This window comes from Periplaneta americana, chromosome 11 (assembly GCF_040183065.1).
Source record: "Periplaneta americana isolate PAMFEO1 chromosome 11, P.americana_PAMFEO1_priV1, whole genome shotgun sequence".
NCBI lineage: Eukaryota > Metazoa > Arthropoda > Insecta > Blattodea > Blattidae > Periplaneta > Periplaneta americana.
The window spans coordinates 173545385-173570808 of NC_091127.1; the positions used below are offsets into that span (position 1 = coordinate 173545385).

At 34.5% G+C, this 25424-nt stretch overlaps 1 protein-coding gene across 2 annotated transcripts in view; it reads left to right on the plus strand.

Annotated features, from left to right (window-relative positions):
* Dh31 (diuretic hormone class 2) overlaps window positions 1–25424 on the plus strand; it is a 718880-nt gene that overhangs the window by 508083 nt on the left and 185373 nt on the right. The window lies entirely within an intron of this gene.

The window sequence follows — 25424 nt, forward strand, 5'->3', positions numbered from 1 at the left end:
AGAAATGCATATAGAGTGTTAATTGGGAGACCGGAGGGAAAAAGACCTTTGGGGAGGCCGAAATGTAGATGGGAAGATAATATTAAAATGGATTTGAGGGAGGTGGAATATGACGATAGAGAGTGGATTAATCTTGCACAGGATACGGACCGATGGCAGGCGTATGTGAGGGCGGCAATGAACCTTCGGGTTCCTTAAAAGCCATTTGTAAGTAAGTATTATTATTATTATTATTATTATTATTATTATTATTATTATTATCATTATTATATCGCCATTCTAGACAACAGTAATACTAGAGAATTTCTTTAGAAAAAAAAACAAAATGCCAGAAAGAACTGGTAGTTCTCGTTGCTTAGAAGACATCCTAAGGTTGCAACTAGACTTGTGGAGATAGGCTATAAGTTACTTTTACCTCAAAGGATGTTGTGAGAAGACAGTTTTTAGCCTATTACATATCTTTTCAAGGAAGACTTTTTTATGTTGTATGTTCTGCGATTCTTCTAATATTATGTCATATCCTGAAAAGTATACAGCACTTAAACTTTTTGAGGCTGAGTCAACCCTATGGCCATGTTTCAGCCAAAGAGATTGAGTCAATTGGAAATCCTTACCCCATTGGGAATCGAACCCGCAACCTTCGACTTCGTAGCGAAGCGTCTTAACCACTACGCTACCATGTGTCATCCAAATTATTGAAATTTAGACAGAAAATATAATATTATTCCTGTAAAAGTTGCAAGACTATGTGTTGCTAGGTAATTTATTAATGCGACTGCCTTCACTATTTTAATAGACTCTCGAGAAAGTGTGAGTTGCTGGGACAAACCACAAAATATAGGTCAATTCAATCTTGTAACCGGCCTTGTGGTGGCAGCGATAGCCTCAAAACGGACGCGTGGTCAGTATGAATAGGAACGAATTCCATTGTTTTACCAGTTGTAGCTATTAGTTCATTCATTCAGTAACGTCATCACAAATACGAAACAGCAATGCTATCCACTCTGCCACGAATGGAAGTGAAGAGGAAGTCCGCGTACTTCACTTAGTTATTCAGTTATTCGCTGGATGGAACCACTGTTCAAATCTCTCGGCCAGTAACGCACTTAGCTAAAGAGAGAGAAGTATGGCAATTAACTATGATCAGATCGCCAGAAGAACGGCTCTGACAGATCGTCGCATTGTTGCCAAAAAGTAACAGCTACGTAAGACGTACGAAATATTATGCCTATGTCTAGGCTTATTAGCTTCATATTTTTGTTGTTGTTAGTAATATCTCTGATCACATATAAGAGATTGCTAAGCCTAAAACACTTTCAAGATAAGTTTTATTAATTTCGTTATGCTGCCATCTAGCGATTGCAAAAGAAATCACGTTACAAGGCTAATGGAATTGCACCACAGAGTAAAGGCTCATTCACAATGAAAATTAAACATAACGTAAGCGTTAACTTAACGTTACAGTAAAATCAAGAAGTCATACCATCATTCACGATGGGAACATAAACATAACAGCAAACATACTTAGTAACCATGGAAACATAACAACGACGCCATTTCCTCATATTCTGTCGTATACTTCAGCGCTCCACGATTGTGTTCTGTTTGCAAACCACGTAAGCATAAGCATGAAAGTTTGGAGTTTGCAAACTTTCATGTTAACTTCTAACGGTAATATTTATGTCAATGCTTATGTGAATCATTGTGAATGATCCCATTTTGTAGCCTGGGCGCAAACTTCTGTGTTTATGTCACGGTTATGTTTAATTTTCATTGTGAATGGGCCTTAATAGTTTGCAGCTGTACTTCCATCTAGTGGCAGTTACCAAAAACTTCATTTCCGACAATGGAAATCTTAGTGATTGTTCTTTCTTATAGCCTATTTTGCCATTTTATAACATATGAATAGCCAAGCTGATATACAGCAGATCCGTTTGGGTATGAATGATATTAATTTATTATTATAAAGCTATTATGATAGTAGGAAAAATTTCTTGTTGGTTATATTATGATTAAAAGATGGGAGTTTTCATATATGACAATCAACAATGCATAATCTGAAAGGACAAATGAAAATCGTAGATGATTAAAATGGCTACTACTAATCAACAGCGGGCACAATGTGTTCTAGGTATGCTAAATTTGAGAGTGTTAAAAGAGCTCAAAGGGAATTTCGACGTGAGTATGGTGTGCGTAATATATCTAAATACGATTCCATAATGTTGTGGTATCGAACATTTGTAGAAACAGGTTCTGTGTTAAAAAAACATGCAGGAGGTCGCAGACGAAACCCAGTACGAGAAGCAGCTATCTCTTGGCTTGGTCCCCAAACTCCCCAGAATTAACCCCTCCTGACTTCTTCGTGTAGAGTTTTATTAAAGAAATTGTCTATTCATAGAAACCCAGGAACATTGATGATCTGAGAGTAAAAATTACTCAAGCTTTTCAACAAATCACCCCTCTTATGTTACAACGGACATGGGCTGAATTGCATCACGGTTATGAGTTATGCAGGGTGCGCAATGGGGGTCATGTTGAGCTCTGAGGAATCTCCCATCTTTCAGTGTTGTATGCACAAAGTTTGAAGAAATAAAGTTCAGTAGTAAATGTTTTAAGGTGATTTCATTTTATCCATACCCAAACGGATTACCCTGTTTAGTATCCTATGTGTTTAAGTTAGAAATTCGCTTTGTGTTTGTACGGTATGTCTTGTTTAGCGTGTTTTGTTTTGGTATCTAGGGATTGTGTATACTAAAAAAAAAAAAAAAAAGAATACGTAGGATAACAATTATTCGTTGAGGAAGGCCATGCATGATATTATTTGTTGTTAAGTTACCAGTCTCTGAATTTAATAAACAATGTGTTGTTATGTTGGAAATGGTGTCGGGATCTGTTGAAACCGAAATTCCTTCTGAAGTTGTTATAAAGTCAAATAAGCTGAAGATAAGTTGTTTCCAATTAAATAAATATAAGTAGCCATAAATAAACGAATGGCATATTTTTTGGGCTCTAGGGTCTATAAAAGTTCTTTTTAGGCCAGCAAATGTATAATGGGCTATATTAGATATATCGTATCCAAGGCGAAATTGAACAATTATGGACTAGTCCTCCACAATAGTAATATACGTTACAAGAGCGGTATGTTGACGTTTTCATGGTCGAGGAAAAGATTGAAAAAGCGAAACGTAGTTGAGCTTTTTTAATTTCCGAGAACATGAAAACAAACATACCGCTCGTGTACCGTACATTATTTTGTGCGAAGATCGTTTATTAGATACCTGAAAGACGAATTTCTAATTAGTTGCAATGAAATCTCCATGTTGGTTTCTGTTTAATGACGCCAACTTCGGAAAACCAAAATATCTTTCTTCAACATTGTTCCTATAAAATGTTTTCTGTGTTTACTATACTCCAGCAGGCCGTGATATACGTCTGTCTTTTTTTCCCCCCAGTCTATAAATGCGAACTTAAAACAAACGGTAAGGTTATGTAATGATTTATTTTTCATTTTAATATTTTAACAATATTACTTATATAACATATTGCAGTAATAACATCGGCATCAGGAATCTTGTTGATTTTTTCACGGCTTCCTTAATGTTACTTGTATCAGGAATGCAATAAGTTTCGTGGAGTAGTAGACTTTACTTAATTTTTGCAAATATTTAAAAACAATAATTAACATTGCAATTTAGGTGAAATTGTAGTGGTAAGTTTTCAATTTATAATTATTACTATGTTAAACGTCTCTAAAAATAATATGTTAAAAGCCTAAAGCAGTAAAATGAATGTCGCGCTTAAGCGGTAAGAAGAGGGAAATTGTTATGTGTGTAACGTTGGGAATACTGAATGTGGTATTTCACACTTACTGCGTATTGGTTCTGTGCGGAAAACAAGCAAATACGCACGATCTCGCACAAAACTATTTTCTGTCTCCTGCCATACTCCCATATACTGTGGGCTAATTTAATGTTAAAATACTTCAGTTTAACTAATTTTGTTTTTACGAAAAGAAAAGTCAGTATACAGAAATAAAACTCTTGCTTCCTTGCCGAAAATAAAATCTGTTTTTTAACGAAAAATATTTTAAATATAGGATACAATTCGTTAGCATGTGAGAACATATTTGACAGATGTCTGCGAATAATGTGTTAGTTTTTACATGCAGTTGTTCCCTTGCTCTTCCCATTTAGTTTTCTTTTACCAATCACAAGTCCCTAATCTCGCAACATGACATCTCCAATCACAGATCGCAAATTTCATAATATGGCTTCCCAAACAACATGGCATCTCTTGCCCTACAAAGAGCTTAATAAAATTTTAATTTTGTACTTTTCCTATGTCTTCCTTTAAACTTCTTTTATAATATAATGCAAGTTGAGTCTTTCGTTTTATTTAAGAATACTTTGTGCGAGATCCTGCGTATTTGCTTGGTTTCCGCACAAACCCGATCCGGGGAAAGTCTAAAATTCCACATTCAGTATTCCCAACCTAACACACATAACAATTTCCCTCTTCTTACCGCTTAAGTGACATATTAATTTTACTGCTTTAGGCTTTTAACATATTATTTTTAGAGACGTTCAATATAGTAATAATTATAAATTGGAAACTTACGACTGCAATTTCACCTAAATTGCACTGTTAATTATTGTTTTTAAATATTTGCAAAAATTAAGTAAACTCTACAACTCCACTAAAGTTACTGCATTCGTGACGCAACTAACATTAAGGAAGCCGTGAAAAAATCAACAAGATTCCAGACTCATCTTAGACTGGGGGAAAAAATACATACGTATATCACGGCCTGCTGGAGTATAGTAAACACAGAAAACATTTTAAAGCAACAATGTTGAAGATAGGTATTTTTGTTTTACAAATTTGCCGTCATTGAACAGAAACCAAGATGGAGATTTCATTGCAACTAATTAGAAATTCCTCTTTCAGGTATATAATAAACGATCTTCGCACAAAATAATGTACGATACACGAGCGGTATGTTTTCTTTCAATTCTCGAAAATTAAAAAAAGCTCAACTATGTTTCGCTTTTTCAAACTTTTCCTCGAACATGAAAACTTCAATATACCGCTCTTGTAACGCATATTACTATTTCAGACCTATATACAAAATATGAAGTATTTAAGGCGTAATTAGAGGTAAATGAACAAGTATGTTTTTTCTTTAGAAAAATAATGTATTTCGATATAACGAAATTTCACTATAGCGAAGTAATTTCAGATATCCCTAGTATTTTGTATAGATATACTGGTATTTTATTGTAGCTTGTAACACCCTACAACCTGAAACTTTCGCTATCTACGCCCCTAGGATCTGTCAAAGTCGTTCTTTCAGCGGCGTATTAAAATCACCACAGAGCTGAGCTTAACTTCAATCCTGTCACGTCAGCGGCAGTGGGCGCTATTAGCATACGCACCAATTGAGTCTGTTACTTATTTAGATGTGGGCAGAGGTTTCTAGACACTTTTAAATGCAACTATACTTTATGTTTGCACTGCCGAGCTATAAGTAACCTTATAATAATAAGAAATCATTGGAATCCAAGTCGTTGGTGGCAGTCCAACTAAGAGTGCCAATGGTTCTCCATCGTCGGTCGTGCCAAGGGACCCACGCATTGACTTCATGGGTCCGGGCATCATGGTCTGTTATTGAATCACGACGCCTAAACTCGGTGTAAGTGAAACAATGTGTGCTCCTAATATGGACTGTCTTTGTGATGCGTATATGAGACAGCTTCAGACAATTACCTCTTTAGTTATTTGTTTACTTATTTATTATCATCTTATTTTATTTACTTTCGTAGATAAAGAAACTTAATAGTGGTCTATTCATTTCATTTATTTTAAATGTGATAAAAATTAAGTGTTTGTATAGGTTTAATTGTATGTCTTCTGAAAACAGTGCAACAAAAAGTGGCGATATCATTCTCAACATGCCAAAGAGCTATTCCATCTCAAATCGACCGAAATATAGAGAAAATTGACCTTACAATTTCTAAATACAATGAAACTTTTTTTTGTACGTAGACAACTGTGATACAATGCTTTTTGCAAAGTTTGAGGCATCAGAACTTCATAGTGTTTAAATTTAAAATATTTAAATTTATCGTATTTTTCATGAAATATGCAACTTTAAACTGTTGTAGCTCCGAAACCTTTTCACCCAATGATCAAAATCATGGTTATTTTGATGCTGAGAAATTAAAGTTTATATTGACATGTAAACAGATTTTCTTACTTTTTATGGAAATGGAGAAATTTAGATTTTTTCCTCATTAAGACGCCTTTGCCGAGGAAAAAATATTTTAAAAATATATAGTTAGATTCCGCATTCAAAGTACAATTAAATACATATTTTTTTACTGATGGCACCTTGATAAGAAAGTATTGAAAATATCAAATAAAGAAAATAAATAGTACGCGCGTGAACTAACCAGCTGACTGTGAGGCGGGAGCTAGCCTAGGCAAGCAAGGCCAGGAGACAAAAACACGTAATGTTTCGTCTGGTAGCGCATAGCTGGACTAGCTTTATCACAAGTTTTCATAACACAGGAGTAAAATGACGCCCAACTCTCGCTTATCTTCAGCTCTCGGCCAGTGCGTGCGGTACTGCACCGTTCAAGTCTAGGCGTGTGATAATAATCTATTTAATACCCTCGAAACTTATTGCCGAGCCACTAAGCAAACAATACCGAATCCCTCTTAGGCCCTAATAATGCAAGGTTTTTTCTCAATATTTTTTTACAATTTTACAAATTGGCAAAAAGCCTAAAAGTAAGTAAAGTCAGATTATCTGTCTCTCTGTATACAATAAAAATAAGGATTACTTCTTAACATAACCTACCAAATGTCAGCTTCAAAATAAGCTCCAGTTCAATGTTCTGCAGTAAATGGTTCCAGAATTCTGAGCACTGAAAAAGGTTTGTTTTTATAAAATACGCTAAATTTGTCGCTCAACAATACGAAAACCGTTTGACTTTCGACAGTATATTTGTGAAAATGCACTGTCCTAAGCACCTTGTATAAATAGGGGAAAAATTAGAGTATTAAAAAAATGCGAGGCTTTTACTGATCAATTTCATATGGAATAGCCCCAAAGGAACTGGACTGTGAAATGCGTACATTTTCATAATGTTTGAATACATGAACTGCTGAATAATTTCGAGGGAAACATTTTTCTGGGGCCGGGCATCGAACCCGGCACCTTTGGTTAAACGTACCAACGCTCTACCAACTGAGCTACCCGGGAACTCTACCACCTCTATATCCACAGACCTCAAAGTGGGCTGACAACCGTCAAGCAACCAACATCGAGTGCACACTAACTCTGTGTGACTTAAATAATAATAATATCGAGGGAAAAATTGTTCCGGGGCCGGGCATCGAACCCGGGACCTTTGGTTAGACGTGTTGGTTGCTTGACGGTTGTCAGCCCACTTTGAGTCTGTGGATATAGAGGGAAAAATTGGATCGGTGTCTGGTGGAATTCCCTGGTAGTTCAGTTGGTAGAGCGTTGGTACTTTTAACCAAAGGTCTCGGTTTCGATGCCCGGCCCCGGAACAATTTTTCCCTCGAAATTATCCAAATCAACTTTACAGGGAGTTATACCTGAAAGCTTGATTTGGACATGCACTGCTGTTCACAGATTGTTTCCTGTGTAGTCTGAAATTTCTAAAAGCTGAGTAATATAACGACATAAAGCTAGAGTGTGTATAGTGACTATTCTATAAATCCCGATAATTGAGTGTGTTAAACAAAACCAAACGCAGAAATTTTTGTCTCTGTATAAACATTACGGGTTTTGACATCAGTTTAAAGACAAAAGTGAAATATTTCTTTTGAAGTTGTGTCCTTAAATTTTTGGCAGAAGCTGTATTTTATTACCAATACATGTTTATCTAAAAATTAACTAAAATTTTAACAGAAAATGTACAGTAAATAAAATAATGACAAAGTACTCATAGTATGTTTGTTACATGGAATCCATTATTTTTTCTCGACTGCGTAACGGCTCCCACGCCGCACAGCGGCAGGTCGTTGAACGATAAACTGCTGGACAATTTGCGAAAATCGTACCCGGGCTTTGTCTCTCCAATTAACTCCCTCCTCCTCGAATGCAACATGTGAAGAATTCCTTCTTTCGTAATTCTGGAAATTCGAGCAGGAATAATGTCTGTCGATTCACATACCGCGTGAGGATGTTCGTTACAGGCCTACACACTTATCTTTCAATTATCTTCAATAATTTAGAAATCATAAAGAATGAATAGGAAGATCTTTGTAAACTCACTCATTCAGAATTAATGTGAACTATACGCGATTGTGTTTATTCTGCAGGAAATGCAGTAGCGTAAATGTTCTCTTCTACCAGATAGCTAATGAAGAAAGCCAATATGTGATTGAAGATTCTTTCATATTTCACAATCCACTCTTGAAACCGCGGCCGATTATTCCACGCATAGTGAGTGCACACTCAACTTCGATTGTCATATAAACTAGGAAATCTCTCGTTACTAATTTTATTCGTATATTATATGTCTATGTTTACTTGCTTTGTGCACTTTTGATATACAGGGTGATTCACGAGGATTTACCGTTACTTACGGAGCTTATTTCCGAAGACATTCTGAGCAAAAAAAAGTCATATAAACATTTTTCCTAATCTCAATATCTTCAAAATTACACTAATTTGAAATCGTTTGCAAAATATCACTAATCTTCAGTTTTAATGGTAAAAGAATGTTACAGATAAAGAATGTACTATTCAGAAATATAATTTCTTTAATTAGCTAGTATTCTGAAGCTAAAAATGAGTTGTGAATTCCATAGTTGTTCGTACTTGATTTTTTTTTCGATTTTTAACTACAAAATTACATTTTCTTACGCATTTATCACAATAATTGTTACAAATCACGCCACTCTTGTAAATTCTTCAAGACTGTACATTAGGATGGATAATTAAACTATAAAGAATCAAGTTCCTAAAGTCGTATGATTTGTAACAATTTTTGTGATAAGTACGTAAGAATGGTGTTATTTTTAGTTAAAAACTGAAAAACAAAATCTGCACAAAGCAATTAACAACACATTTTTGGCTTTCGAACACTAGCCAATTAAAAAATTATACTTCTCAATAGTTTATTTTGTGTTTGTAATATTTTTTACCCTTAAAACTGAAGAAAAAAAAAGGTACCTATTTTACTAACAACTTCAAATTAGTGTTAACTCTGAAAATATTGAGATTAGGACACATGTTTATATGATAATTTCCCCCCCACCCCCCAGAATGTCTTCGGAAATAATCTCTGTAAGTGACGGTAAATTCTCGTGAATCACCTTGTATTTTAGACAATTGCCTTTGACATTTTATTCGTAATGCGCTCATTAGTAAAGTATGGAGCATAAGCGTCGATTTCTTTGAAATAGTCGACTGGTTGGCGAGTTGGTATAGCGCTGGCCTTCTATGCCCAAGGTTGCGGGTTCGATCCCGGATCAGGTCGATGGCATTTAAGTGTGCTTAAATGCGACAGGCTCTTGTCAGTAGATTTACTGGCATATAAAAGAAATGCGGGACAAAATTCCGGCACATTCGGCGACGCTGATATAACCTATGCAGTTGCGAGCGTCGTTAAATAAAACATAACATCTTTGAAATATTGGGGTGGCGAGAGACACGACTCTGCATCAAAGTACGAGAAAACTTTAATTCCTTTTTCTTAAGGGAACACTATGGTGAAATAAAGCTAAAAAATTAAGAATATCTGAATACTGGAGAAAAAAAGATTTCTATCAAGAACCAAAAGATAGAATTTGCAGAATAATAATTACGTATATCTATTTTCAATGGCGTATTAAAAACAACACCTCACGCCATACAGTAGATACTTTTAAAAGTTATGGAATAAAAAACATTAAAAAATTGTGTGTGTGACTTGATTTGAAATGAGCCAACAAATAAAAATATAATGTGACGTACAGAGTTGGACATAAACTGAAGAAATGAATTGACAGCACACATTTTAAGGATGGAAGAGAATGGGATTGTAACATTTTCAAAGAAGAGCCATTCCACAGAAAAATAAGTCCTGGAAAGTCATAAAAAAAAGCTACTGTACTCTGATCAACAAAGGCTGACAGTTTCACAAGAAAGTACGGAAGTTCGGCAGTACCGAGAAGAAAAGCAGAAAGTTAACTCGGAAACTGGAGACAGGAAATCTCGGTGAAGCTTGATTTTCTAGGAACTCCTCGTCTTCTTCTCGTCATCGGACATGACAGCACTCCACATCAAACTGTCACCTCTTCACATCAAGTTTTCATAATTGGTTCCGATATCTGATACAAATTATCTGCCCATGTCCATCACACTTCATACAGATAACGTCTGAGAGTGTCATTGAAAGGGGCGAGTCGGATTGTTTATCTGTTTATTTAGAGACGATTTCCTTCTTAAGAGCAGCGAAATAGGACAAATACCGTAAGATCACACCAGAACTAAAATTATTTGCAGCTGTCAAATCCACTTCAAATTAACGCTTTAATGCAATATGTGACAGATCTTTAAATGATTATTTCAAAATTACATTCGCATTAATTATTGACATTTATTAAAGTGAACCTTCAATTATTAATTTAGGTGTTCCCCAAGGCACAGTTCTAGGCCCTATTCTATTTTTAATATATATTAATGACTTATTAAAAATTGACTTACAACAATACAATGGTGTTCACTATTCTTATATTTATTTATTTATTTATTTATTTATATATATATTTATTTATTTACTTATTTATTTATTTATTTATTTATTTATCTATTTATGTATTTATTTATTTATTTATTCTGGTGTAGCTAAGGCCATCAGGCCTTCTCTTCCACAACACCAGAAATACAAATACAATAATAGAAATAAACAGAAAAAAACACTATAAACAAAGTAAAGCCACACAAAAATATACATAGATTGCAGTCACACAAACTTTAAATGAATGACTAAGTATCATAATTAATTGTATCCTAACTAATTAACTAACATAAACAAGAAACTTCCAATTTTAATCTAGATTAAAAAGAAAAAGAAAAAAACACAAATCAATACTTCTAGCAATACCTAAATACATTAACTAAAACAAAATTTTCCACTTAGAGAGCATGATGAAAATTGTTCAGATTGTCAATTAATTCTTCAAAATTTTGATTTATTATTTCATTACAGATAACTACCTCAAATATAGGATGTTTCATAGTGACCTATACAGTTGCCACGTTCAAACGACGTGGGTACTTAAATTATCCATTCCAATCGTACTTTTAAATTTGATAACTTGCCACTTCTATTTCATATTTATATATTTCAGATATAACCCATCAATCATTGGACTCTACTGACAAGAGTTTCACAGAATATTATGAAGTTTAAATCATAACACTACGTTGTTTCTAATTTTAATATTATTTTCATTTTATGACCTGTATTATTAGATTTTTAATTATGGAGATGTTGCACATCATTAATTTTAAACAGTTCATGTAATGACTATACAGTTTGATATTGAGATATTGTATAATTATGCCTGAAGATGCCTGAATGGGCGAAAACGTTTGAAATATGTAATTTATGTGTATAAAACTTAATGACCATATAATATGTGATTATTTTACATTGATTTGTCATTTGACTGAGTAAACAAATATTATATTGTATTTATCTATAAAATTTTCCAATTTAATTTTGAATTGTGATAAAGTCCGACAGTCTCTGACGACATTAGATAACGAATTCCAGAGACGAGGTATTTCTACAGTGTAGGAGGATGAGTACAAAGACGTTCTATGATGAGGGATAGCAAGAAGTGTTTGATGTCGGTTTCGAAGAGTGGCTAGAGTAAGACGGAAAACGATACAAAACGAGTAGTGTACAAGTACAGGGACATAATTTTATTTTTACTTCAATTTTTATTGTACCTGAGTTTTTGAATGTACTTCACTCCCACCCCTTCTACTAACGAAGTTCAACCGTCCTCCACACAGATCCAAGACCGCATATACACTCATAGTAGCCTTACGGTCATAGTAAACAGTATGTTCCAAAAATATGTTCGCGTTTTCCAGTGACGAAAGAGTTTTCAATATTGAATCATTTTCGCACAGGTATTGTCGTCCATTTGCCTACGTCGTATCCCGGTTTCCCCCACCTGCTTCTATTCGCCATGTAGTGGCTGGGCTGTCTATTCTGAGAACATTAATTTTTGTTAGGAATTGGACTTCTACGTAATATTATACGACTGTTTAAAATAACTTAAGTAAAAGGGCCTCGTTAAGTAATTAACTGTCACGTGATTTCCTCCCTTTCTACGACCCTACGACATAACCACTTGGACGAACAGTAGATAATATGTCTGAGTAATTTTATCTTTTCGGATCAGGCAGAAGTGAAGATTGAATTTACAGTACGTAAGGCACTCTTTTATAGAGTAGGTACAGAATTATTTCAACATGAGTTACTAGTACGAAGGACGAAACTAGTAATTGGGATTAGGTACAATAGTCTATAATGCGATAATATGCACATTAGAACTGAAGCCTGTATCGAAATGAACGGCCACTATTTTGAAAAAATGTGTTTAAATATCTATATTATGATTATTTTTCAATTTAACTTCATTCTCTGTATTGTACGCTAATGTGCTGTAGACTGTATAATATACACTGCATAATGAATACGTCCACATGGACAGCTCAGTTCGTGAGTAAAAACGCTCATTGTTAATACAGTACTGTATTTTGATTAAACAAAAACCTAATGAAAATTATCAAACTCAAAATCGCGATATTTCCTAGTTTACGTAAATGGATGAACTACTTTTCTTCCCTCCTATACCTAGTGAATTTTTTGTTTGTATATTACGCCAGTATCATCGAACTCCAGTCGCGGTAGGTGGTAGGAAACGGCGTTGATCCAGAGGTATAGCCAGGTTAATATTAAAAATGTTAGTAAAACTAAAATGATGTCCCTGTAGTACGTATGTCAAACCAACATAAGGAGAGAAAACTCAAGTAAAACATTTAAACCTAGTATTAAGAATTCAATAGAACTCTGAACTTCTGGAGGCTAGTCCTAGCTCTTCATTGCAACAGCCTAAATAAGAGGACAGCTTGCGTCCGCGGGGGAAGCAAGTTACAAATTTGGCAAATTATCTAAGTTCGTCTCAGCTAGCGAAACCTCTTCGCGCAACACGCTTTATTACAACCATAAAACAGTTGAAAAACAGCTTCCCGTGGGAAACGTGACTGTTGTCAGTAGCAACCAAATATGGACGCGACTAGTGGCAACTTTTTCAGTATTCAAGCTTGTCAGCGTTTAAAAGTAAGAAATTTATTGACAGCAAGCTCATGGAGTTTCACACGACACTCGTTTCTCACCCGGGTAACGAGATTAAGATTCTTAAAAATGTCCCCTAAAGCAGATACTAAAACACGAGATCAAAAGAGAGCCGGATTGGGTACAACAACTGCAGCTTTCAGTACAGTCAGCATAAAAAGTAGCAATAACGAGTATAGTATAGCTACTATCGCAGCAGACATCATAAATATGGAAAATAACCATACGGACAGATACTGTATGTACTTCTGTGCTCTTCCCTGCAGATGAATACAGCAGTATGTGTTTTAACATATTTCCGAGAATTGCAATTAAAAGCGTAACGTGTTTCAGTTCATGAACGCTGAACATAACTATCTCTAATTTCATCGCTAGCCACGCCTTATAACGAATAATAAACTTACTTACTTACAAATGGCTTTTAAGGAACCCGAAGGTTCATTGCCGCCCTCACATAAGCCCGCCATCGGTCCCTATCCTGTGCAATATTAATCCAGTCTCTATCATCACACCCCACCTCCCTCAAATCCATTTTAATAGTATCCTCCCATCTACGTCTCGGCCTCCCTAAAGGTCTTTTTCCCTCCGGTCTCCCAACTAACACTCTATATGCATTTCTGGATTCGCCCATACGTGCTACATGCCCTGCCCATCTCAAACGTCTGGGTTTTAAGTTCCTAATTATGTTAGGTGAAGAATACAATGCGTGCAGTTCTGTGTTGTGTAACTTTCTCCATTCTCCTGTAACTTCATCCCGCTTAGCCCCAAATATTTTCCTAAGCACCTTATTCTCAAACACCCTTAACCTGTGTTCCTCTCTCAGAGTGAGAGTCCAAGTTTCACAACCATACAGAAGAACCGGTAATATAACTGTTTTATAAATTCTATCTTTCAGATTTTTCGACAGCAGACTGGATGATAAGAGCTTCTCAACCGAATAATAACACGCATTTCCCATATTTATTCTGCGTTTAATTTCCTCCCGAGTATCATTTATATTTGTTACTGTTGCTCCAAGATATTTGAATTTTTCCACCTCTTCGAAGGATAAATCTCCAATTTTTATATTTCCATTTCGTACAATATTCTGGTCACGAGACATAATCATATACTTTGTCTTTTCGGGATTTACTTCCAAACCGATCGCTTTACTTGCTTCAAGTAAAATTTCCGTGTTTTCCCTAATCGTTTGTGGATTTTCTCCTAACATATTCACGTCATCTGCATAGACATGAAGCTGATGTAACCCGTTCAATACCAAACCCTGCCTGTTATCCTGAACTTTCCTAATGGCATATTCTAGAGCGAAGTTAAAAAGTAAAGGTGATAGTGCATCTCCCTGCTTTAGCCCGCAGTGAATTGGAAAAGCATCAGAAACTGACCTATACGGACTCTGCTGTATGTTTCACTGAGACACATTTTAATTAATCGAACTAGTTTCTTGGGATACCAAATTCAATAAGAATATCATATAATACTTCCCTCTTAACCGAGTCATATGCCTTTTTGAAATCTATGAATAACTGATGTACTGGACCCTTATACTCCCATTTTTTCTCCATTATCTGTCGAATACAAAAAATCTGATCAATAGTCGATCTATTAAGCCGAAAACCGCACTGATGATTCCCAATAATTTCATCTACGTACGGAGTTAATATTCTCAAAAGAATATTGGACAAAATTTTGTACGACGTCAACAAAAGTGATATTCCTCGAAAGTTACCACAGTTGGTTTTGTCCCCATTTTTAAAAATAGGTACAATTATGGACTCCTTCCATTGTTCTGGTACAATTTCCTTTCCCCAAATAGCAAATACAAGTTTATTCGCTATATAATGCACTTCCACCCTCTTGTATTAATTCTGCTGGAATTTGATCGATACCTGGAGACTTGTACTTTTTCAGATCTTCTATCGCAATTTCGACTTCTGAAAGCGTAGTTTCCGGTATAAATAGCTCAGCAGTTTGTATTTCAATTTCGTCCCGATCATTTCTATTTGGCCTATGTACATTTAGTAGTTGCGCAAAATAGTTTTTCCATCTGTTTAGGATTGATGGAGAGTCTGCAAGCAAGTCACCATTCTCATCCTTGATCACGTTTACCCTTGGCTGATACCCGTTCTTAAATTCCTTTATACCCTTATATAAATCTCGAATGTGTTTATTCTTACTATTTGTTTCTACCTCATTCAGTTTTTCCTTCAAGTAACCTCTCTTTTTATTCCTATGTGTACGACTTGCTTCCCGTCTTTCATTGAAATAATTATCTCTCTTCTCCTCAACTGGATCCTGTAAGAATTTCAATGAATCCCTACAATAACGAATAATAAAATAACATCAAAATAAAGAGCGACTGGAAGTAAAGATCTCTTTTTAGCATGGAAGTGTCGCAAATATTTCATACAGCGAAGTAAGTTCAATAGCCTAATGTGTATTACCTTTACGACTTTTCACTGTTGGAAGAAATTTTTTTTAATTAAGTAGTAAAATGAAATAGTAATTGTTTAGTTACGATTAATACTAAATCAATAACAATAATAATAATAATAATAATAATAATAATAATAATACTAATAATAATAATAATTATTATTATTATTATTATTATTATTATTATTATTATTATTATTATTATTATTATTATTATTATTATAAAGTGCTTAGGAAAATATTTGGAGCTAAGCGGGATGAAGTTACAGGAGAATGGAGAAAGTTACACAACGCAGAACTGCACGCATTGTATTCTTCACCTGACATAATTAGGAACATTAAATCCAGACGTTTGAGATGGGCAGGGCATGTAGCACGTATGGGCGAATCCAGAAATGCATATAGAGTGTTAGTTGGGAGACCGGAGGGAAAAAGACCTTTAGGGAGGCCGAGACGTAGATGGGAGGATAATATTAAAATGGATTTGAGGGAGGTGGGGTATGATGATAGAGACTGGATTAATCTTGCACAGGATAGGGACCGCTGGCGGGCTTATGTGAGGGCGGCAATGAACCTTCGGGTTCCTTAAAAGCCATTTGTAAGTAAGTAAGTATTATTATTATTATTATTATTATTATTATTATTATTATTATTACTACTACTACTATCCTTTGAAGAGGTGGAAAAATTCAAATATCTGGGAGCAACAGTAACAAATATAAATGATACTCGGGAGGAAATTAAACACAGAATAAATATGGGAAATGCCTGTTATTATTCGGTTGAGAAGCTCTTATCATCCAGTCTACTGTCAAAAAATCTGAAAGTTAGAATTAATAAAACAGTTATATTACCGGTTGTTCTTTATGGTTGTGAAACTTGGACTCTCACTTTGAGAGAGGAACATAGGTTAAGGGTGTTTGAGAATAAGATTCTTAGTAAAATATTTGGGGCTAAGAGGGATGAAGTTACAGGAGAATGGAGAAAGTTGCACACCATAGAACTGCATGCATTGTTTTCTTCATCTGACATAATTAGGAACATTAAATCCAGACGTTTGAGATGGGCAGGGCGTGTAGTACGTATGGGCGAATCTAGAAATGCATATAGAGTGTTAGTTGAGACGCCGGAGGGAAAAAGACCTTTGGGGAGGCCGAGACGTAGATGGCAAGATAATGTTAAAATGGATTTGAGGGAGGTGGGATATGATGATAGAGACTGGATTAATATTGCTCAGGGAATGACCTATGGCGGGCTTATGTGAGGGCGGCAATGAACCTCCGGGTTCCTTAAAATCCAGTAAGTAAGTAATAATAATAATAATAATAATAACAATAATAATATTTAATTATTATTTATAAATAACATAAGTAAAATAATAAATTCTAGCTGCCTTTTATTTGCGGATAACCTCAAAATCTTTCGTAAAATTAATAGTTTGGCTGATTTTCAAACTCTTCAAAAGGACATTAATTCAATTGCACTATGGTCTGTTGACAATGGAACGAAAATTAATCAATCCAAAACGTTTGTCATTTTCTTCTTACGGAAAACTACTTCCCTAAAATTTAATTATCCTCTTAATAATGTCATAATTACTAGGAAAGATTGTATTAGAGATCTTGGTGTCTTACTTGATTCTAAACAATATTTCCTTGATCATGTGCAATATATTTATACCCATTCATTAAGAATGCTTGGGCTAGTTAGATCTATAACTTATTCTTTTTCTACTCCTATGTGTCTATTAATTTTATACTATACATTGGTTAGATCCAAGTTTGAATAATACCTATTATAGAACTCCATTACTTCCACTGACTCGGCTAAATTGGAGAATATCCATAGAAAATGTATTTATTTCTAATGAAGATATAATATAATTTTAGTTTTGTTTCCGTCTTGACTTATTTTAATGTTAACCCAGAAGTATGTTTGTTAACACATTTTAATATTTTACTTGTGAAAGTTTTCAGTCATTTTGGGCATCTTCAGACTATAAAGATATCTGTACATAATTGCATAATACATACTGAAATTCTACAAACAATTAATGGAAGTTTATAAATACACTAGAAACATTTTCTAAAAAGGTACACTAAAAATATAGCAACAAAAGGTAGTTGTATGATAAATATGCATATTTAATGTCATATTATAATCATTCATGACAGCTAGAGATCGCAAACGAGTTATTATATTGGATCAATAAACTGTATAATGACCCAAAGGTGAATGCTTGTTTAACAATAAGACTCTTAGGTTAAATGTGCATATTTTAACAGAAAGTCTCATGAAAATATTACATATCAAACTTTAAAATCATCAAAAAATCAAAAAGGTCAGAAAGGTGTAAGGGGTCCTAGTTGACTGTCGTATTGAAGTTGGTGTAAATAGAAAGGAGTGGACTGAAGGCGAAAGGTTCAAATTTATTTATTTTTGTTCTTATAGATTTTTACCTAGTTCTGATGATTGTATATATGAGATTACCTGCAAATATTTTAATTGCTGTACTTTATTTGTCGGACGTCAAGATCTTGATTATTTTTTTGTAAAGTCATTAAGAGTGATATTGATTGTGAATCCTTCTTAAGCAATATCAGTCTTCGTATTCCTGCTAAGGGTTTAAGATTTCATAATTTTTCTTATAATAGAAATTCTAAATCTCTCTCTATCCGGTCTGCAGATGTATAAAATATGCTAATTTGCATGGATTGAACTTGGATCTATTTAATGAGTAGTATATACTTTTGGAGTTTTATGTCAGTTGTTATTATTTATGTATTTTGTTTAGATAATGTATAATATTATTATTCTCGTTATCTTTTTTATCATTTGTATTATATTCATTTATAAGATTTCATCTTTCACTTTCTGTTGTCATATTTTAAATTGCCATTACTTTAATAATAATTATTCCTATGTACTTTTTTGTAATTTATATCATTATTACGCTCTTGTAATGGCATTGTCATGTTCTGAACTGTTATTGGCCCCTGGCTGTTGTACAGCACATTAAATATTAGTAAATAAATAATAATTACATCTTTAAAAATGTACACATAATATATTACAATACTTGCGAAGTTATCTACACTTAAAAACTTCGTATATTTTCAATAGTTAGCGGCTGTAAAATGATCAATATTATTCAAACTGACAAAGGCATACATCATGACCAGGCTATACACAGCAGGCCACACACGTTTTTATTGTTCCAAGTAGCATTCCAGTCAAAGTTATTACATCGAGTTCACATAACTTTAGCGGCTTACAAGGTCATAAACAGCGCAATATTGATGCCCATTTTACAAGAATAAGTCATTATTTCCTTCAGAGAAAACACACGCCAGAAGCGTTTGGGATTGTGACACTGTAACAACTCTTGAAGGAAGAGTGCCTTTGCACGTAATGTTCAGACGTCGTACTCAGATAAAACACTCGGTACTCAAAGTTTGTTTCAACCTTGTGCTATTTTTCAGACATGAACGTAACTTTTATTTAACTGCGAATGAAATAACAACACAGAACATTCTTCTAAATTAAGTAACAACAAACACAGAACATTCTTCTAAATTAAGTAACAACAAACACAGAACATTCTTCTAAATTAAGTAACAACAAACACAGAACATTCTTCTAAATTAAGTAATAACAAACACAGAATATTCTTCTAAATTAAGTAACAAAAAAACAGAACATTCTTCTAAATTAAGTAACAACAAACACAGAACATTCTTCTAAATTAAGTAACAAAAAAAACAGAACATTCTTCTAAATTAAGTAACAACAAACACAAAACATTCTTCTAAATTAAGTAACAACAAACACAGAATATTCTTCTAAATTAAGTAATAACAAACACAGAATATTCTTCTAAATTAAGTAACAACAAACACAGAACATTCTTCTAAATTAAGTAACAACAAACACAGAACATTCTTCTAAATTAAGTAACAAGAAACACAGAACATTCTTCTAAATTAAGTAATAACAAACACAGAACATTCTTCTAAATTAAGTAACAACAAACACAGAACATTCTTCTAAATTAAGTAACAACAAACACAGAACGTTCTTCTAAATTAAATAACAATAAACACAGAACATTCTTCTAAATTAAATAACAACAAACACAGAACATTCTTCTAAATTAAGTAACAACAAACAAGGAACATTCTCCTAAATTAAGTAACAACAAACACAGAACATTCTTCTAAATTAAATAACAACAAACACAGAACATTCTTCTAAATTAAGTAACAACAAACACAGAACATTCTTCTAAATTAAGTAACAACAAACACAGAACATTCTTCTAAATTAAGTAACAACAAACACAGAACATTCTTCTAAATTAAATAACAACAAACACAGAACATTCTTCTAAATTAAATAACAACAAACCCAGAACATTCTTCTATATTAAATAACAACAAACACAGAACATTCTTCTAAATTAAATAACAACACACATAGAACATTCTTCTAAATTAAGTAACAACAAACACAGAAAATTCTTCTAAATTAAATAACAACAAACACAGAACATTCTTCTAAATTAAGTAACAACAAACACAGAACATTCTTCTAAATTAAATAACAACAAACATAGAACATCCTTGTCCACACCTGTGGAGTAACGGTTAGAGCGTCTAGCCGCGAAACCAGGTGGCCCGGGTTCGATTGCCGGTTGGGGCAAGTTACCTGGTTGAGGTTTTTTCCGGGGTTTTCCCTCAACCCAATACGGGCAAATGCTGGGTAACTTTCGATGTTGGACTCCGGATTCATTTCATCGGCATTATCACCTTCATCTCATTCAGACGCTAAATAACCTGAGATGTTGATAAAGCGTCGTAAAATAACCTAATAAAATAAAATAAAAATATTACATTCTTCAATTCTCTTAATTAATAATTGTCATGTCACATGAAACAGTCCACTAAATACAATATTTATACTGCCTTCATTACACTTCATATACCTTGATTTATACACGAAACGTTTTCAGCGGTACTCCTAACGCAGCCGAGCGGTGGATGTAGGCGTATTCAAATTAAAGTTACAGGATTTCTCAATCCTCGTATCCAGCGGAGGTCGATCAGCAGCCGAGCTTCTGTCTTGTTTGGAATCAGCGGTCCAAATTCGGAATGTGGCACTTCTGTGTGTGATTTCGACACACTTACTGAATTCCACAGCAAATGGACGACCGATGCTTAGTTCGTAATTTATCACGAGGATACGAGGATGTCTTTAGAAACAATAAGTCAGAAGTCTCAAACTTAGACCTATATATAATTTAATATTAGTCACTTTCGGTAAATCATAATATTGCTTGAGCCGTTTAATATTACTTTTTTTAATTTTTATGGAGTACAGTAATATGTATCTATGGGTGTGAAGTTCACCGTTAATTATATCGTATTTTTGTCCTCAGTAGTGTAGTGGTTACCTTATAAGTCTCTGAATCGAAATACCACGGGTTCAGTCTCTTCCGAGCGCGATTTATTTTAGAGTGACTATTTCGTTCATATGACGTCATTCCATTTTCGACCAATGAAGTGTAATGAAATTTTGAATTCCAACCAATCACAGTTACACTTTTCGATAATTTTTGCAGCTAGATTTATCGCTATCAATTTGTCGTATGGTCGTTCTTTTGTTTAGTCGTTGTCGCCAACTGTTTCCCCATAAATTTATGATCATGAATACATTAAGATGCAACTACACGGTTAAACTTTCCTTTCAAATTTAAAGCAATGAATGCAAGATATTTACGCAGTGAAGACGACGTTCAAAACGGCGCACCATGTAGACACTTTTGCATCTTAATTGAACGTACCTCTTAAACTTGAGTCTTTCAATATTCTTCCCAGATTGCACGCATAAGCGATTGGAATATTGAACTGTGTAGATGCAGCTTTAGTTCCGTTACACACTACAGCGAGAATGCGTTTGTCGAGCTATAAAAATGCTTTCGTGTAGCACACATTGTAAGTAACGGTCGAAATGAGACACAGCTGACATTGGTCCTGCTCCCACAGGTAATTTAACCTATAATTATAGTCTATAAAATTTGTATTTTGTGAATGAAATGAAACAATTAATAGAAAGTCAGATGTTCAAATTTATGTAACAACATCGCATATCAAACCCAAAGACCTTGCATAGTAATAATAAGGTCTTTGATCAAACTGCCTTTCGTATGGCGTAATAAAATTCGTGTTTTAATTAGGCGTATCTATACAGAGATGGCTTCACTGTGTAGCAACATGTCTCGCTGTGAATAAATAAGCATTGGTATATAACTGTCCCCACTGTTACTGTTAAATTAAATTATGATTTCAGCAGATAATAAAAATATATTTACGTTATAATAATAAGAGAAAAGTGCAGTACATATAATTAACATTGTTAAACCTGTATTTCGCTTTTCGCAATTGGCATTACTGAATAATAACATCGAATTTCTTTATTGCAGTAATCGATATTCATCTACGAGTATTTCGACTTCACAATGTCTGAATAGGTTAAGCATTCGTTAATATACAATTATTAACATTTATGATCGAATTTTAGGGATATATTACTTACATTTTTTATTTTATTCACGAAATAGTCCTAACAAATATCACTCGAGATCTGAGATTTCCCAGATAAATCTCAGACCTCTCGTAACATTACTACAGAAAAATTCTAAGTTCGCCTTTCACCTAATGAGATAGTATAGCCAATAATAATATCTATGTAGTACGCTGACTGCATGTCATATAATTATCACTTTATCTGTGAATGAAAATAAAAGCAATATTCTGTGTTCAGATCCGTCTTTTTTTCTATTATCGATCCTTGACAACAGATGTGACCACGATAACAATTCTGAATGTTTCTGATAAGGTATGCATGGGATATTGAACTCAAAATCTCTCTCACTAGTTCTAACTATACAGGGTGATTTACGAAGTTCTGCCCCGGTTTATGGAGGTGATTCCTGAGGTTATTTTGAACTAAAAATATACATAAATGAATGGGATCACATTCATAATTATGGAGTCACAACACATTTTCGAAACGCGTCATAGTGAATGGAGCGCTAGGCACGTTTGTTGCCATAACAACGTTGTTGTATCTAGGGGTAGATGAAAGACATCGTGTATCAGGTTAGCTACAAACACGAGAAGATTGCTTCAACGCATTCTGGATGCCGCTGCGACAATAAGAAACAAACGTGTGAACCTGCGAAATGCTACACGTTCGGTTCACACCCGTGCGAATCGTTGCCTTGACATTCAGAGAGGCATTTTCGAAAATGTGATTTAAATTCACTCTAAACGAAAGGTACTGATATATAAAGAATTCATTGTTTGTATTTTATTTTATTATTTATTTATTTTTTTTTTTTTGCATTTTTGTTAGTGAAATCCTGAAATAAAAGTATTTTTTCTGGATAGCTTCAAATACTTGGCGTGTACTATAAGCAGTAACATGAGCTGCTGCCAAGAAGTCAAAAGGGGAATAGCGTGGGCAAAGGAAGCTTTTAATAGAAAAAGGAGCATCTTCTGCGGACCTCTGGAGAAATAACTAAGGAAGAGACTAGTGAAATGCTTTTTGTGGAGTGTAGCATTGCATGGGGCAGAAACATGGGCATTACGACAAAGTGAAGAGAAGCGACTAGAATCATTTGAAATGTGGATAGGCCTATGAAGAAGGATTGAGTGTGTGAAATGAACAGATAGATTTAGAAACGAAGCTGTGTTGGAAAGAGTGGGTGAAGAAAGAATGACGCTGAAACTGATCAGGAAGAGGAAAAGGAATTGGCTGGGTCACTGGTTGAGAAGAAACTGCCTACTGAAGGATGCACTGGAAGGAATGGTGAACGGAAAAAGAATTCGGGGCAGACGAAGATATCAGATGACAGACGATATTAAGCTTTGTGGATCATATGCGGAGACTAAGAGGAAGGCAGAAAATAGGAAAGAATGGAGAATGCTGGGTTTGCAGTGAAAGACATGCCCTTGGGCAGAACACTACCCAGGTATGAATGAATGCATTAATTAAAGAATAAAACTAAAATTCTTTCAATCATGTATCATCATAATACACTGCTCTTTTAAATTTACTGACCATATTGGTAGTTAAATCAATAGTTTTCCCAAAACACGCTATGAAATGTTTCATATAAAATAGTGTTTATCTCCGAAAGGAAGCAAAAACGAGAAAAACTGTATTAAGATTTTTTGTTTTAAATATCTCAAAGAATGAATTTGGTATTCCCAAGAAACTAGTTCGATTAATTAAAATGTGTCTCAGTGAAACATACAGCAGAGTCCGTATAGGTCAGTTTCTATCTGATGCTTTTCCAATTCACTGCGGGCTAAAGCAGGGAGATGCACTATCACCTTTACTTTTTAACTTCGCGCTAGAATATGCCATTAGGAAAGTTCAGGATAACAGGCAGGGTTTGGAATTGAACGGGTTACATCAGCTTCTTGTCTATGCGGATGACGTGAATATGTTAGGAGAAAATACACAAACGATTAGGGAAAACACGGAAATTTTACTTGAAGCAAGTAGAGCGATCGGTTTGGAAGTAAATCCCGAAAAGACAAAGTATATGATTATGTCTCGTGACCAGAATATTGTACGAAATGGAAATATAAAAATTGGAGATTTATCCATCGAAGAGGTGGAAAAATTCAAATATCTTGGAGCAACAGTAACAAATATAAATGACACTCGGGAGGAAATTAAACGCAGAATAAATATGGGAAACGCGTGTTATTATTCGGTTGAGAAGCTCTTATCATCCAGTCTGCTGTCCAAAAATCTGAAAGTTACAATTTATAAAACAGTTATATTGCCGGTTGTTCTTTATGGTTGTGAAACTTGGACTCTCACTCTGAGAGAGGAACATAGGTTCAGGGTGTTTGAGAATAAGGTGCTTAGGAAAATATTTGGGGCTAAGCGGGATGAAGTTACAGGAGAATGGAGAAAGTTACACAACACAGAACTGCACGCATTGTATTCTTCACCTGACATAATTAGGAACATTAAATCCAGACGTTTGAGATGGGCAGGGCATGTAGCACGTATGGGCGAATCCAGAAATGCATATAGAGTGTTAGTTGGGAGACCGGAGGGAAAAAGACCTTTAGGGAGGCCGAGACGTAGATGGGAGGATAATATTAAAATGGATTTGAGGGAGGTGGGGTATGATGATAGAGACTGGATTAATCTTGCACAGGATAGGGACCGCTGGCGTGCTTATGTGAGGGCGGCGATGAGCCTTCGGGTTCCTTAAAAGCCAGTAAGTAAGTAATATCTCAAAGAATAACCCCCTGAAATTAATGACATTACTTACGTCATTCATTCATTCATTCATTCATTCATTCATTCAGTGTTCTACCCAAGGACAGGTCTTTCACTGCAAATCCAGCTTCCTCCAATCTTTCCTATTTTCTACCTTCCTCTTTGTATCCTTATATGATTACTATATCTTAATGTCACATTTCACCCTCTGTACATAAATAAATAATCATCGCGTGCCTTGTAAGACTACTGTCAGGTGTACTAAGGTTTTCTGTAGAATTATTA